This window comes from Sus scrofa, chromosome 4 (genome assembly GCF_054392235.1).
Source record: "Sus scrofa isolate SSC_HxYL_T2T_F1_AM1 chromosome 4, Sscrofa_HxYL_maternal_Yorkshire_Landrace_v2.0, whole genome shotgun sequence".
Classification (NCBI taxonomy): Eukaryota; Metazoa; Chordata; class Mammalia; order Artiodactyla; family Suidae; genus Sus; species Sus scrofa.
The window spans coordinates 65,488,783-65,506,807 of record NC_139386.1 but is presented as its reverse complement, the minus strand read 5'-3'; the positions used below and the strand labels follow the sequence as shown (position 1 = coordinate 65,506,807).

The following is an 18,025-nucleotide window of genomic DNA, read 5'->3' as shown; positions in this document are numbered from 1 at the left end:
CCATCAGAGCATATCCGATTATACTAACGATGAAAAAGTATTACATTTTAAACCTTCATCTTTGTGTTGATTGGCCATAGGCCATAGGAATAAACCACAGAGATGTATGTGAATTCTAGGTATAATCTTTAAAGTCCCATACTGAATTTAAAGTGGAGATTATATAGAGAACAAAGCAATCATCCCAAAAGTGATGAGAGTTTTAGGTCTCCAAAGCATAGATTAAACATGAAGTGTTAGAAAAAAATCTTAAAGAGGCCTATAGTACAAGGTAAACATGGAGATATCCATTGTCTTGGCAAATATTTTACTTTGTTAATGGGCCAATCCTTATCAAAGCATTCCACAAGTCTAGAAACAACCCATGCCAACATCTTCCTCTCAGATGTGAAAAGCTAAGCAAAACCTTTAACCCCTTGTTACTAAAATAAACTCGCAGAAGTTTTTATACTTTCTGGATCTATAGCTGAAACAGAATAGACCAGGATCCTGTAGGAAAAGTTAATCCCTAACTGCTATTTGCACTGCTACTGAAAGGTAACGGTGAGTTCACCCAGGATTCATGTTTGGTGATGTTACCATAATAATAATTGCTTAAAATCAAGTCACTATTGTGAACACTTAAATCATGACTGTGTTACTAGGAAACCAAACTAGTGAAGAAAATAGTTCTTCATACTTGTCAAATAAAAGAATACAGTTTTTGTTTTGACAGCAAATGGCAGAGAAATTTTGTGTAACTGAGCCACACAAAGTGTATTATTACAACCTAATTGATTGGGCCTGAGGGAGAGAAAAAAGACAGTTTTATAAAGCAATAGAATTGATGGTTTTAAAAATGGAATTGACTTTCTCATTAACTGGATTAACTAAATACATTTTTTTTTCACTGTGAGAACAGTTTGTAAAACCAAAGACCATGATATATGGAGACATGAGGAACAACGTTTAGAAAAAGACTGACATTTATGATACTCATTCTCTTGGTATCAAGCTGACCAACCATCTTTTGCTTCCGCAGCATACTGGTGGTGAGCACGTTGAAGTCAAGGCAGGGGAAGGAAGTGAAGTAAAAAAGCTTATTCGAAAGGTACCAGGAAAGTTTTTGTATCCTTTGGGTTGTTTAGGATAACCTTTATAATTATATTCTTGGCTAAATCTTGGACATTTAATGAAAACAACTTTAGTAATGATACCGAGCTCCTGATTTGAAGCAAATTTTCAGATGGCTATTAAATACGTGCTATTAAATTTTATCTTAATAGTAACAGGTGAACATCATTATGGAGATTTAGGTAGGTGAGGAAGGTGAAGCTCAGAAGGTTAAGTTTCTTGCCTAAGGTCAGTCAGTAATTAGTAAGTAACCGAACTAAGATTCAATATTAGATTTACCATTATTATTATTATTTTTTTAATGGATGCATCTGTGGCATATGGAAGTTCCTGGCCATGGGTTGAATATGAACTGCAGCTGCAACCTACGCTGCACCTTGTGGCAACATTGGACCTTTAAACCACTGAGTGAGGCCAAGGATTGAACCCACATTCTCACATATACAAACTATGCTGCCTGACACATCTCTGTTGAATTATATGTATATACATATATATGTATGTGTGTGTATATATATATCTATACATATTCACATATGTATAGGTATTTACATACAGTTTTATGACATAATGTACTAGAGACAGATAAATGCTATGGCACTAATGCTAACTTACCATATGATGTTTTTATATCTTTGGCTTTTGTTTTTTTTCCAGTTTTAAAGTTGGAACAACTTGTCACCAAATAATATTTAAAACTATTTCAAATTTTTGGCTAAGACTTGCTGTCAAATTAAAGGACAAATCAAGGCCAAGGGAAAAACATACCCCAAGAGAGAGAACAGTTTCCAAAAGCTGAGAAAAGGGCTGAGGAGGGTGTGCATGTTTCTTAAGCCACAGCAGAATCTTTTGAATAATGAAAGAAAAGATGTCTAGATTTCATCTGCTTTGCTCTGCATTGTTTAGTATAAAAAGACCTTTGATAACGAAGGTCTTTCTGGCTCTACCCTCTTCCTTTCCTCTGCTGAGTTTTTGGAGGAACCAATATCTTGGAAACCGGTTAGTGAAATTCAAAAGCCCTCCTTGAAAATAAATAGGCATAGTCACTAAATGTATTCAAGGAGGGCCATTGAATGTATTTATTTACAACAATGTTTTCTAAATGCATTGGAAGCAAAACTCTACATTGAGACCACCAAGGCACTCTGTTTTCCAAAGGCAAGCAGTGTTGACATTTGTCTTTATTCTATTCTCAGTTGAGATGAAATCCAGGCACTCGAGGGCTTGGGAAAATACCATGTGTGGTTTGTTTTAATGCATTCTCCTCTAGGATTCTGCTGCCAGCCTGCCGAGTTGCCCCTCTTCTTCCCCCACCGCCCTTACCTCCTTCCCCATGCATAAACCCTGTGGTCAGAGAGCCAAATAATATGAGCCAGAAGTATTTTCAATAGAAATACCAGGAAAATGCTGTTTCTAGTGGCATGGAAAAAGCAAACAGAATGAAAGCCAACTTCATGGTGCTCTCAAATCTAGAGGGAGGTGTAAACCCAGCCGATTACAGTAGGAAGAATATTCCCACTTTCTAAGAAGGAAAGTTTAAGGTAATGGCTCTTTTCATGTCTTTGAATTATATCCCACCTCTGTATTTTTAAAGACCTCCAGAGTAACTTATCAGAAATTGTACTTTCATGAAGAAGCACACGCATGTTTTTAACCTCTTTGTTCAAAAAAGAGTTCTTACTTGCCTGTTTGTGTGTGAGATATTCTTGTAGGCATATAAGAGCCACTTTCTTCCAGCCCTAAGGAGTTATCAAATTGCATTGTCACTGTCTGTGTTCATATGTGACTTTTCCATCATATACGGTCTATGTGGGGGCAACGGAGGGCCCATTCTACTTATTGTTTCCATAATCCCAGGCATTTTCATTGGTTTATAAAGGCTGAGACTCCTGGGATTTAGCCATAAGTAGGAGAGTTAAAAATTTGTGCTAATAAACATGAAACTGGTTATGAAACATTGAGCCATGTCACTGGTGTGACCAGTCCGTGTTATTACAGTTCAGAGATGGCTGCCCTGCTGAGAATGATGGGGAGATCAGCAAGTGTTCAAAAGGAAATGATGCTTACACAGGACGTTTGGAGAGAGAGGTGGTCTGTCAAGAGGTGAGGAAATAAGGGCCTAAAATAAGGAAAGAGTATAGGAAATGGAAAATTAATACTGTTCTTTGAGATGAGCTGTCATAAAGTTCAATTCTAAGCACAGTTGAGGTGGCATGTTATAGTGGATAACAACAGATAAACAAAAAACCAGTTTTAGAGTCCGATGGATACAGCTTCTATGCCTGGCACTGACTCTTACTAGCCGGGTACTGTCTTAAGTACCCTGCCTAATCTGTGTGAGATTGACATCTCTAGCTACAAAATTACACTCTTGGTGCTGGGTTAATGTATTATGATCCCCACTGACTTCGATATGACTTCTCACAGAGAAAGAGGTCAAAATAAATATTTGGTGAGTGAATGCTCATGAAAGGAACAAAAATTAAGTAAAATAGCACAAAAGCACCAAGTACATAGCCTGCACTCAATAAATATTGGTTCTGTAGCTTTCTCCTTTCTCTCTACTTTTCAGAAACATTTATTGTCTTTGCATTGCATTATCTAGCTATAGTTTGCCTTCCAAATGCCTTTTCCATGATATTTCTCTAAACAGCTTATACTACTACCAACTATATTATTCCTCTCTGTCTTAAACTATAACCTTTTCCTGTATTATTATTATTTCCCCCATCTCCATGTATCTAAAAACTTGCCTATCCTTTAGGCTACAGCTCAGATACTAGCATCACAAAGAAATCTCCGATGCCTGAGAACCAGATTAGTCTTTCACCTTTCTGAAAAGAAAATATACATATATGTATTTTTTGTGGCATGTAACATTTACAACTTTGTGTTATGTTTACTCATGCATATGACTAATTTTTCTTTCATTATACTTTATACCTCTTGAGGACAGGTCACCTTTCATATTCTTCTTTCGTCTTACATATCTTATTAGGTCAAACTTAGTATACTACAAGGGCAGATACTGAACATTATTTGAGGAGAAAATTTAAAGCTTTGGGGTAAAACTTTAGTTAAGCAATTGGAAATACTGTGTTGACACCTGAGATATATATTTGGGAATCTTTTTCAAATAGATCATGTGATAAGAGAATGACGGAGTGGTCCAAAGAAGAATATTAAAAATGAAACAAACCAAAAGGATAAAAATGTAGCCAAATTGGTATTTAGATCTCATAAATCAGCATTACACTGTAATTATTTCTTCCCTCTCAGATTCCCACGGAGACATCCAATACTCTACAGCATTAGGATAAAATCTACATCAGCCCTAGCACTAGAAAGCAAGGCAGCATGCCCAAACTATTAGGAACCACAGCTTAGCTATGTTGACACATAAACTTACCCATCACAGGTGGTATTAGATGCATGGAAACAGTCACCCTGGAAGACTGATACATGACCCTGGCACTCCTGAAAAAGAGCAGGGGCTGAACATGAACAGTCTTCTATAGATCCCTTCTAAGCTGGAGTGGAGAATGTTATGGGTGAGCATGTACTGAATCAGGCAGAAGTCTCATTCCATGGACTACATTTAGCCAGTGCCAACTCACAGACCTTGTGCCACCTGGCGATGTGTTAATGTCTTAAAGTGTTCTATTGGCAATTGTGCCAACACCAAGCAAAGAACTGTACACTGGAAGGGGCCATTCTGAACGAATCCTATTCTTATGAGAAGCACATGTTGCTGATTATGCTTTATTTAGCCATACTTAAGAAAGGAAATCTATCTATGATTCTTCAGTCTATGCTTAAAGCTTCACAGAAAATGTGTTGAGCTCTATTAGGGACTTCTGAAGAGCCTAGTCCAAAATGTTCAGGGAGATGCGTCCAGGTTTAGACCAAAAGAATAAAAATTCTGCAGATAGAGTTCTCTTTAGAGATACAGCATTTAGTAAGAAGCACAGGCTGGAGCTTTGGCACAGCATTGCTCATTTTGTGTACCAAAGATTTCACTTTGAATTTTAGAAGATGGAAAGTGAATCTCCTCTTAGAAATAGTTTTAGAAAACAGAAAAAACAACAACAAAACAAAGGGATTCTCACAACATTATCTAATAAAATTAGATACAATGAATGGTGAGGAACATGGAAAACAAATATGAAAAATACAAGGGCTAAATGATTTAAAATAGCAATGGATCAGGCTATCCATTGTAGAGAATAATATTGGTAAATAAGATAAATTCAATTTCTTTTCTGGAACAAAAATTGAAAGAAGATAAGAGAATTAAAATTATAACAAGTAAGGCGGTCTCAACCTAAGACCCAACATACAAATGAAAGAATAGAAAAGATTAGGAGTTCCCAACGTGGCACAGCAGAAACGAATCCAACTAGGAACCATGAGGTTGAGGGTTCGATCCATGGCCTTGCTCAGTGGGTTAAGGATCCGGCATTGCCAGGAGCTGTGGTGCAGGTCGCAGATGCGGCTCGGATCTGGCATTGCTGTGGCTGTGGCGTAGGCCAGCGGCTACAGCTGCGATCAGACCCCTAACCTAGGAACCTCCATATGCCACAGGTGTGGCCCTAAAAAGATAAAAAGACAAAAATAAAATAAAATAAAAAGTAAATAAATAAATAAGAATAGAAAAGATGAAAGAAAAACAACATTCAAGCAAATAAAATAATTTTCTTATCCAAAGAAATGTATCAATTTATATCCTAACTATATGTGTGCACTATGCTTCCAGTCTTAAGGGAAAAAAAAAAATAGCACTTTGACATGGACTGGGGTTCTGTCAGACCCTGAAAAAGACAGGGACAGAGTTGAGATGCATTTGTTGGTTTGTTTGTTTTTTTTTCCTCTTTTTTGGCTGCCCGGCAGCATATGGAGTTCCTGGGCCAGGGATTAGCGAAGGCATTGCCAGATCCTTTAACCCACTGTGGGGGTCCAGGGAATGAACCTGTGTCCTGGCGCTGCAGAGACGCCAAGGATCCCACCGTGCCACAGTGGGAACTCTGAGATGTCTTCTAAAGCAAGTGCAGATTCCTAGTATCAGTCTGGGGTGGGCAATGATGGGAGTAGTGTGGATTTTAGATGAGATGAAGGGTAAGCCTCTTTTTATTTCTCAAATTTCAGCCCTAAGACCTGGAGAGGCTGGCATATTTCTGATGATGGCAAAGGAAGGCAAATCCAAACAAAGAACAGAAGAATGAGATAGTCATGGCTGGGATGATTTGACTGAGCATTGAAACAGTCATGTAGAGATAAGTAACATAATTACCTCCTATTTTTCTTTAAGGATCAATGCTTTTTTTGAAAGAAAATTGATAGTATTAAAACCCTAATCTCAGTAACAAAATCTGGCAGAGGAGAGATAGCAAAACAAAATACTGAAACCCCCCTTTTAGAAAAGGATTTAAAGATTTATTATTGACTTTGACTTTAGCTTAAACACATATTGTAAAATGTCTTTGAGGTTTAAGCAACTAGAGTTAGGGTGTCCAACCACACACACAGAAATTTAAAAATTACAGAAGAGAATGAAAACGCTCCAAAAAGAGAATTTGTGGGGATTTCCCGTCGTGGCCAGCAGTAACAAACCCGACTGGTATCCATGAGGTTGTGGGTTCGATCGCTTGCCTTACTCATTGGGTTAAGGATCCAGCACTGCTATGAGCTCAGGTATAGGTCATAAACGTGGTTCAGATGCTATGTTGCTGTGGCCGTGGTGTAGGATGGCAGCTGCAGCTCAGATTTGACCCCTAGCCTGGGAACTTCCATATGCTGTGGGTGCAAAGACCCCCCCCTAAAAAAAAAGAATTAGAGAATATAATACCAAATGACAGAAATATGAGTGAATGTAAAATTATGATAGTACACATGAAAGGATCAAGTTATTAGGTAAAAGACCATCAGACTGTGTTAAATCCAGTGCTATATTTGCTACCTGAACTAGTTAAATAAACCTAAAGTTGTTAAACAAAGTTGAAACCTTAAGAAAAAATTTAAATCAAAGATATGAGAAATAAACAAGAAATATTAATATGTGTTAAAATAAACACGAAGTATTTTTAATAGCTAAAAGATGAAATTCCTAATGACGACTCAACAGTCAGGATCATGTCCATGTATCTAGAAGTACCTAAATATGGACAAATCAAAGGTCATCTAAAATACAAGGAAAAATTGACACATTCTTCCTGGTGGAAGATTTTAGAGTGTATTTTTAATTTACTACTCATCAAGGAGCCAAAATGGATCTGCTTTTGGTTTATTGCACAACAAGATGAGTGATAATATAGAAATTTCGAAAAATAAAGTTGATTAGTTGATAGATATAAACTTTCCCCTATAAATTGGAAGATTAAAAAATATATTTTTGATTATTCATGGGATGTTTACAAAAATAAATACATTAGAACACAAAGAAAACCATAATTCACTCTATAAAGCTGAAATGGTACAGGCCACTATCTCTGATCAAGTGACAAAACTAGAAAACCAATAAATTTAAAGATGTGAAAAGCTTTCCAAAATAACACTGTCATAAACAATTACTGGATAAAAGACTAAATTAAATTTTAATGGCAGGTTAATAGCAAAGAAATGCCACATCTCAAAGCTTACACATAGAAAGCAAATTATAATGTTAAATAATTTGATAATTAAAATACAAGAAAAGGATAAAGTTTTAAAATCTTTATACTTCCGTGTTTTCAATTGTTTTCTCTGAGCAGGCACTATATATTTTAATTAAAAAGGAAGATTCTTATGTTTGAAACAATTTAATTTTTTAATGACTCAACAGTCTAGGAAAAACAGTATAAACTCCAGGAAAGCAAAAGGAAGTATTGTAAAAAAAAAAAAAAAAATTTATATAAAACTCACACAAATTAAGTTAAAAAAAAGACTGATAAAAAATAGGAAATGTGTATGTGTCATGAATATGCAATTCAGAAAAGAGAAAATGCATAATTAATATATGTGAGATCCTATTTCAACCTACCACAAATTAAGGAGATGCAAACTGTACCCCTAATGATATGCCCTGCATTTTCTTACCAGATTGACAAACTTTATAAAAACAAAATACTGTATGCTCCATGGTGGCAAGACTGTGGGTGACTTGGGCCTTCTAATACAATACTGAAATGACTATAAGCTGTATCACTTTAAACTTCCTGGAAAGCAGTTTGTATCAAGAAGTTTCAGCATGATTTTATAGACTAATTCCACTTCTAGGAATCCATTATAAAGCAATGTTCTGAAACATGGATATACATATTTGCCAAAGTTTTTTATCAACATGTTCAACAGTTGAGAAATTAAGATACGCTATCTCCATGTAACAGCTAAATATGCAGAAATTAAAATATTCACCAAGATATTTTAATGACGTGGGAAATGAAAATGATGTAACATGGTGTGAAAAAACAACAAACTATATTTATAATTATCATATTTTAAAAGTTATTTCAACATGTCTCTAGTATTTAAGAATCAGAAAAAAATAACAGTTAATAATTCTTTTTTAAAACACTTCAGTTTTCACTTGAAAATCAAGTATGGTTAAGATATTGCCATCACTGCTACTCACACCATCTTTAAATGCTTCAGGTATGAAGTGTGAAGGGAAAAATCACATAACCACTAGGAGTATTACCCAGGTGGAGCACAACTTGGAACAGGCAAGCTGAAGGCAATGATAATCACCAAGAGACTTTCCCACAGTAAAGATAAATTTTGGAGAGAGAGGTTGGAGCCCTAGTGTGGACTGATCCTTCTCCCATAGAGGCATTCTTGAAATGCACATCACCAAATCATGCTCAAGTCTGAAACCCTTCAACTGGCTCCCTATTGTTCTTAGACTAGAGACAAAATGCCCTTATTATAAGTTGCCCATACATTTGAGTCAGTCTTACATAATCTGGTTTTGTCATTTTCCTGGTAAAAGTATTGATAGTGTTGTACATTCTGTTTGGATGACGACAAATTTATGTCACTCTGTTTCTATGGTCTTAGGTGGTTTGGCCTCAATGTGTGTCCCTAAACTCAATTCTATTTCTACTTTTCTCTCTGCTCCCTAATAAAAAACCTTATTTAATTGACTGTCTTCACTGAGCTTGTAATTTTTGGTGGGAGGGAGGTGACACTGAGTGTTGCTATAGTGGGTTATTGGAAAAGTTGAGCACAAAGACATGAGTACGATAGAATTCCTTTTCTTTATGATCTTTGATTGGCTTTGGAAAGGAAGATATTCTGTCTGAGTCTGCAGCAGGGGGAGCAGGGCTGCAATGGAAAGCAGAAGCAGAGGGTTATATGTGTTTCTTGAATACAGGTATGAACATGAATACAGTCTCACCAAGAGTCCGTGTGTGTCAATATGTTCATGAGAACACACAGGGATAAGTTATGGCAAGTGAGGCCTCAGTAATTCGGTTAGTAGAGGTAAGTGAGAAGGAAGGAAAGAAGAATCTCGACCTGTGGGGCCAGTAAAACCAACCTATCTAGTGGGCTGGCCCTAATGAAAGCAAGAGGATTACTCATTACACAGAGCAGACTGAGTAGAGGTTTCAGACCCAGTTCAAGAGTTCACGAATATACGAAAGATCAGTGGCCATGCAAGAGGCTTTAATTTACAAGCAGACTTGCAGAGGCAGTATGCCGTCGTTAAGTTAGGCTCATGGTGATGGTGAAACTCCATCCAATCACGGGAAGAGAAACAGGACACAGAATTGAGCCTGCCAGCAGAGGAGGCTAACAAAACTAGAAAAAATCTGGACACAGATGTTTTCATTCCTTCAGGGGAATAAGCTTGTTAATCAGACCATAAGGCAGGAACTGTGCCCTGGTTTACAAGTGGAATGGAGAGAAATGATCTAGTAAGTCCCACAGTTGGAGTCGATAACTGGAATTCACCATTAAGGACAAGAAAATCTAATTTCAAGATCCATTAGATACGAAATGCAAGGATTCTGACATTTGTAGTCTGGAATACATCTGGACCCATAGATAGAACTAAAAATCAGAGCCTACTGAGGGGACCTGGTTAGGCAAAAGGAAAGGAAACAGAGCAGGGAGTGAGTGGCAAGGAAGACAGACAGGAGGAGGAAACAGAATCTTAGGAAGCTCTAAGATAAGGGACAGTGTATAACAAACAGACTGCTTGCACCTAAAACTAAAAGTCCACAACTTGCAGGATCTAAGTGATAAAACTACTTTTGATCCTATATTTCTTTGTTTTATTCTTTAAATAAAAATTCCCTGTTATGAAGAAAACAGAAAAGCCTGGTCTTTTCCCCAGTACTGTCATAATCACTTTTAAGTGCACTATTAGGAGATAGGATAAAGTAAACAATGTTTTTTGAACAGATGTTTTTTGCTACTTTGCCTGGGAACAGCTGATATATACGAGGGTCTAGTCTAGGGCCCAGTTCAAAAATAATATTTTAGTTGGACCAAATACTCTTGTGATTTACACCTAACATTGCCCTTAACTCTGACCAAAAGCCAAGTTTTAGCAACAAAAAAGAAAACTAGTGTAATTTCCTGGTTATGAGTAACACTGACAAGCCGAGGAGGAGACTAATCTAAGATTCTAGGGAGATTTCCCATCTCGTCATCAGAAGTCTGTAGCTTGATAAACTCTTCTGACTCTTAATGTTCTGACTCTTAATGTCTACAGAGTTTCCCATGTATATTGCTAATCCATTTATGATAAGTAACAATTAAAAGAATGAATCATTTCTCTCCTCATAAATCCTTTGTGCATTTTCAGTAATGCTCAGAAGTGGAGAATATTTTAAAATTAATAGCTTTTCTTGTGAGTCTAATTTTTCTTATTCTTTGAAGTTTCATGCAGTCTCCTGAAGTTCTAGGTTCTGTTAACCATGCTTTACAGGTTACAGCTTCTCTTTGGTTTTCTCTCTGAATGCTTTTTCTAATGTCAGGACTTGCTCTTTGACAGCTTTTGCAACCACCATTCCATTAAAATTTCACACTCAAATATGTGAAGTTATTTACTGGATGAATTTTCCTGTGGGAAAATCTTAATTCTTTATTTGAATTTATCCTCATTCAGGAAGCAAATATTAATTTTAATTACTTGCAAAAGAAATGAGGAAATAAACCTTCAAAATAAAACCCCCAAATGAATAACAAATGTAAATTTTTAGGTCAATGCAGATTATTTTTGTACTAATCACTGTTTGACTTAGCTATACTACAGCTCATTTCTATTATGTGACTATTTCAAAATTAAATATATTGAATTATATCTCTGTTTTACCCTCAAGTTAATGAAATATGTAATTCTCCCCTTAGGAAAAGTGATGGTCACCTCAATCTCTGAACCTCTTTACTAAGTCACATTTTTTTAAAAATTGAAGTAGAGTTGATTTACAATGCTGTGTTAATTTCTGCTGTACAGCAAAGTGGCTCAGATATAGTCTTTTCTATATTTTTTCCATTATGGTTTAACATAGGACATTGAATATAGTTCTCCTTGCTACATAGTAGGATCGTGTTTATCCTTTCCATGTATAATAGCTTACGTCTGCTAACCCCAACCTCCCACTTCATCCCTCTCCCAACTTTCTCCCCCTTGGCAACCACAAGTGTGTTCTCCTTATCCATGAGTCTGTTTCTGTTTCTTAGATAGGTTCGTTTGCGTCATATTTTAGATTCCACATATACATTATATCATATGGTATTTGTCTTTTTCTGTTAAGTCACATATATTTGAAGAAAATATTTCTTTGAGGAAGAAGAATTCCTAATGTCCTAAATGGCTTTGCTATAGAAAGAAGTGTATCCTTCCCAAAGTGCTTTCAGAAGGCAGTGTCAGGAGGCAATGTAAAGAAGAAAGGAAACTTAAGGGGGGAAAAAAGAGAGCAGGAAAGAGGATCAAAGGAAAAGACTGAATGGGTCACACAAAAGGGCAAATTTTAATGCTAAAATGATGCAGTAATGATGCTACTAATGAGTTTATTTTAGTAGAACATCAGTTTTTGTTTTTGTTTTAATTTTCTCTATATTTCATTAGGGTTTGCTTTTAATAATTGCATCATCTGTATATTCAGGTGTGAAAATGTTTTTAAAAGTAAGGGAATTTTTATTGGTCAATAATTTATTTCTCCATCGACACTTATTCCTATAGCCCTTGAATTGCAGTTTTTGAAAAGTCAACTTGATTTTGTCAATGGAATCCACAGAAAAATAACACAAATTGATTAATTTTACATACCTAAACTGTGATAAGCTCGATTATTTTGATTTGTTATTAGTGAATTTTGAGATATTTTTGGTGTCCTGGTCATTATGTTTGGTTTTTTAGACACTGATTTCATTATTCTTATAGATTACGTTACATATAATGGCAATTTTATAAAAGACCTGAGAAGAAAATTCTTGTTTCCTTTAGACCATATCATACAATCGGTACAGTTATTCCCTGCAAATTGTAAATGTCTGTCCTTAGTATTTTATTTCTAGATCCCTGCAGAATTAAACTTGTGCAGAAATTTTAGTTTTAAATTAACTGCAAATGCTTCCAATACTATATAACTTACATTTTTGAAAGCTGGCAAGAATTATTAGTCAAATAAGTAATTTTCCTTTGACCAATGGTTTGTTTAGGAGCAAGCAGTATGCTGCTAGGGCTTATAGCTGTGATCACAAGCAAAAACCCCATTTGGAAGATGTAGCTTCCCAATAGCAGAGATTTAGGGTTAGTATTGGGTAGAATTCTCAAGAGAGTTTGGAATACATTTGCAGGCAAGGTTCTCATACTTATCTAAAACATATCAAAACAATCTCTTATTTTTTTTTTTTTTTTTTTTTGGCTTTACAAAAAACCCAGCCATCTACAAAAGTTTTCCAGTTATAACCAATCCAACAAGGCATAATCAGAAAAAAGCACAGGACTTAGAGTCAAAATAACCTGGCTGCAATCCCAGCTTCAAATTTATTAGCTTATTTAATCTTTGACAAGTTAATTTACCTTTTTAAACCTTAGTATACTGGGGTGTAAATTTAGGATAATAATACTTATGTTAAAGGGCAATTTTCAAGACATTCCTGACACAGGCCTTACATGTTTTAGATGCTGGCTATGTGGTAGTTAAATCTTAGTCTGATGCTAAACTGACAGAATGGAAATACCCAATAAACTTGACATTAGGTAATCTCATTTTTTATGTACTATGATTCTTTACTTTGAGTCATCTGGAATATTAAATTTCATAAACATAAACATATCCCAAATTGTTTTGATTCCAAAATTAACATTGTTCATGTTTGGTTTGGAGAATTAAGGATAGTGGACATGTGTTTAATCTTTATCTAAACCCATGGGTTTTGGATAGATGACTAAGTATCTCTATTGTTTTAAACCTTTCCATTACCTTTTCCAGAATTCTAGAAGTTTTTAGGTAATTTTTGTTTCTTACATCTATCTTGCTGATAGAAAAAAACAGACCAACATTATTAATAAGAAAATTATATGACATTATAAAGTAGGAAACATGATTTGCTACATTGCTAGCTCTGGACAGCATCAGGACAACTTTATTTACAGAGACTAAAAAGAAGGAATACTCGTTTTTGTTTTTTTGAAAGTTCCATTACATATTGGGATAAAAAGATAAGGAGTAGGAAGAATGCCAACTTATACATTCATGGAAGCAAGATAGAAAACCACCATTTGACTAAACTTGAAACCAGTTTTCTATTTTATTAACATTTAATACAATTTGCTCTTCTTTCTTACACAAGTTTTACGGCATTATTACATGATTAACTAATGACCTCACAGGTTAAATGACAGTCGTCTTGGGTATTCTGATTTATTGCATTTTTACCTCAGCAATGATTGAAAGAAAAATTTTAAAAATTCCTTCCCTTTGTCTCGGAATATGATTTTTCTCTAATATTTTCCTTTCTCTCTCAGGAAACTCTGTGATGACCAGTTAGCAAAATTTACAAGGACAAAGGGCATATAATTAGGATGGCCAATTCTCTAGTGTACTGCTCTGTATTTCAAATACCATGGCAAATTAAGCACTAGATCACCATAACCAATTTATTCTTCCATATTCACATGCTCTGGGATAGAAGAATTTCTGGGCAAGGCTATAAATAACCTGACACATGTTAATTTTTTACTTCTTTCCTTTCCACTGGTCAGAAAAACAATAGCTGTTTTAAAAGAAGACCTTAGATCCAGGCTTGTATGAAAAGCAAATGGGAAAATGCTACTGACTTTAATGTCTCTCCAAATCCTTGAGTTTCTCCTTTACACACATTTCCCCCCACCCTGCTTCTTGGTTTAAAAAATCACAATATCATTCCTCTGTACTAAAGGAAAGGAATGGTGAGTTCCTGTCATGGCTCAATGGAAATGAACCTGACTAGCATCCATGAGTTTGCAGGTTTGATCCCTGGCCTCGCTCAGTGGGTTAAGGATCCAGCATTGCTGTGAGCTGTGGTGTAGGTTGCAGATGTGGCTCTGATCTGGCATGGCTGTGGTACAGGCTAACAGCTATAGCTCCTACGGCTACATTCGACCCCTAGCCTGGGAACCTCCATACGCCATGGGTACAGCCCTAAAAAGACAAAAATAAAAAATAAAAAAAAGAATGGAACAATTGTAAGGAAGTCAATAATAAATATGAACTACTGTTCAATTTTATTATTCTCAGTCCTACTCCTTTTTGCTAATTTCATATTTCATCTAATTTTCAAAAATAAATACACAGAACTTTCTACATTGCACTTTCACAGCAAACGCTTCTCTAATGTGGGTGTCCTTAGGATTCACTCAACTTTGGCACGTCATTGGTTCATTTATTTTCCAAAACTGACTTGACCATTTTTATTACTTCTGTCCTAGGCAATGTCAGAGTTAAGACTAAGAATAAATGATTCTGGGCATTCCTTTTGTGGCTCAGGGGGTTATGAACCCAACTAATATCCATGAGGACGTGGGTTCCATCCCTGGCCTTGCTCAGTGGGTTAAGGCTCTGGTGTTGCTGTGAGCTGTGGTGTAGGTCGCAGACATGGCTTGGATCTTGGTTATGGCTGTGACGTTGGCCGGCAGCTGCAACTCCAACTGGACCCCTAGCCTGGGAACTTCCATATGTCACAGGTGCAGCCCTAAAAAGTAAATAAAATAAAGAATAAGTGATTTTATAAATGTTTTGCAGCCCAATAAGGGAAATAAACATCTTACCAAAATAATCATATATGTTCTCTCTCTCTCTATATATATATATGTATATGTTTGAGAGACATAAATAACAATACACAGATCAATATATATTATTTCTATATAATATATACAGAGAGAAATTTGTGTGTATGTATACATAGAGAGATTGACTTATTATAAAAACTGGCTTATGTTATTGTGGAGCCTGACAAGTCCCAAGATGAGCAATCAGCAAGCTGGAGACTTAGGAGCACTGATGGTAATAGTTCCAGTTTGAATGTCCTCAGGCTCAAGACCCTGGAAGAGCCAATGTTTTGATATGAGTCCAAAGGAAGGAAAAACTCCGATTTCCCAGAGTTTAAAGCAGTCAGGCAGGAGGAGTTTCTTTACCAGCAAGTAAGACAGTCTTTTTATTCTATTCCGGCCTTCAACAAACTGGATGAGGCTCTCCTGCATTAAAAAGGGCCATCTGTCTTAGTCTATTCAAATATTAACCTCATCCAGAAAAGCCCTCACAGACACACCCAGGATAGTATTTGGCCAAATGTCTGGGCGAGACATGGCCCTGTCAAGTTGACACATAAAATTGACCATCACACCACAATATTGGGGAGAATGAGGCATGAGCTAAGGGGTGTAATCCATTTGTTAGTTCTGGGTAAAGGTTGCCCAAATCAACATCAACAGCCCTGACTTCTCACTCTTTTTTGAATCTTATATTCCTTACTTACCATAAAACTCTTCTATGTAGACATTCTTTGTTCACCATAAATTTCTTATGTTCAAATAAAAAATGAGGATGTTGGAATCATATTCCATTCCTTGTCAATGTCTTTATCAGTGCCATTATTAACCTTATCTTGCCAGCCTTACAGATTCCTCTGACATTTCTCATATTAGCCATCCCATTATCTTAGCCATACTAAATTTTATTGTTTAACTTTTAAATGTCTGTTGTATCTATTCACTTATTCCCACTCCAATCATGCTGAGCACAATTTTGTATTTCTACTTTTTTTTTTTTTTTTTTTTTTTTTTCCCCTGCACTCATGGCATGTGGAAGTTCCTGGGCCAGGGATCAAAACCGCGCTGCAGTTGCGACCTGCACCACAGCTGTAGCAATGCTGGATCCTTAACCTGATGCACCACAAGGGAACTTCCTGTAATTCTACATCTGGATTATTGCAACAGCATCCAGACTCGACTTTGTGTCAGCAGTTTCCTTCACTGCCAATTATTTGCATTTCAGCCCAGACTTCCTAAAACACAAATCATCTCTTGTGGTCTTTTAGCTCCAGGAAATAGAAAGGGCTCCTGATCGCTGATCATAGCATGTTTAATCTCTTCATTACATTTATTGCATTTCTCGAAAATCAGAGCTTGGTGACCCATTCTTCTCTGCATATTTAATTTTTTTTTTTTGTCTTTTTTTTGCCATTTCTTGGGCCACTCCCGTGGCATATGGAGGTTCCCAGGCTAGGGGTCTAATCAGAGCTGCAGCTGCCAGCCTACGCCAGAGCCACAGCAATGCGGGATCTGAGCTGCGTCTGCGACCTACAGCAAAGCTCACGGCAACACCGAATCGTTAACCCACTGAGCAAGGGCAGGGATCAAACCCACAACCTCACAGTTCCTAGTTGGATTTGTTAATCACTGCGCCACAACGGAAATTCCTGTATATTTAAATTTTTAATATATTCTTCGTATTTTTTTCTCAGCTTCTCTTTCTAACCTCGCTCAGTGATTGTCCTCCTGTGTCATTGCTCAAGCTGCTTTCTGACCATGTTCTTCCTCTTTAACTCCAATTCAAATTGTATCCAGCTTTTTTTTTTTTTTTTTTCTTTTTTGGCTTTTTGGCTTTTTGCTATTTCTTTGGGCCGCTCCCGCGGCATATGGAGGTTCCCAGGCTAGGGGTCGAATTGGAGCTGTAGCCGCCAGCCTACACCAGAGCCACAGCAATGCGAGATCCGAGCCGCGTCTGCAACCTACACCACAGCTCACGGCAACGCCGGATCGTTAACATGCTGAGCAAGGGCAGGGATCGAACCCGCAACCTCATGGTTCCTAGTCGGATGCGTTAACCACTGCGCCACGACGGGAACTGCCCTGTATCCACCTTTAAACTTCACCTTTAATTAAGGTCAACCTCTCTCTGCCCCAGGAAAACTTTCTTAGACTACTTAGATTCTCATCTATCTCTGAATTTTCATTGCATTTATTACCTGTTTTGTTTTGTTTTGGGGGGGTGTTTGGCCTTTTTTTTTTTTTTTAGGCCCGTGCCCACGGCATATAGAAGTTTCCAGGCTAGGGGTCAAACTGGAGCTACAGATGCTAACCTCTATCTCTTTGAATAATGTTTTTCTCTAGAAAACCGTAATTTGCAATGTTCACTGGAGCACTGTTTACAATAACGAAGACATGGAAGCAATCTAAATGACCATCAACAGAGGAATGGATAAAGGAAGATGTAGTACATATATACAATGGAACATTAGCCATAAAAAGAATGAAATAATGCCATTTGCAGCAAAGTGGATGGATCTAGAGATTATCATACTAAGTGAAGTTAGACAGCAACAGAAAAACATCATATGATAACCTATATGTGGAACCTTAAAAAGAGGATACAAATGAACTTATCTGCAGAACAAAAACAGATTCACACACTTTGAAAAACTTAGGGTTACCCAAGGG

The 18,025-nt window shown here is 36.6% G+C and overlaps 1 long non-coding RNA gene across 3 annotated transcripts in view; it reads right to left on the bottom strand.

The window, feature by feature from the left end:
- The window catches only part of LOC146403832 (uncharacterized), a 139,022-nt gene that overhangs the window by 42,718 nt on the left and 78,279 nt on the right, over nt 1-18,025 (bottom strand). The window lies entirely within an intron of this gene.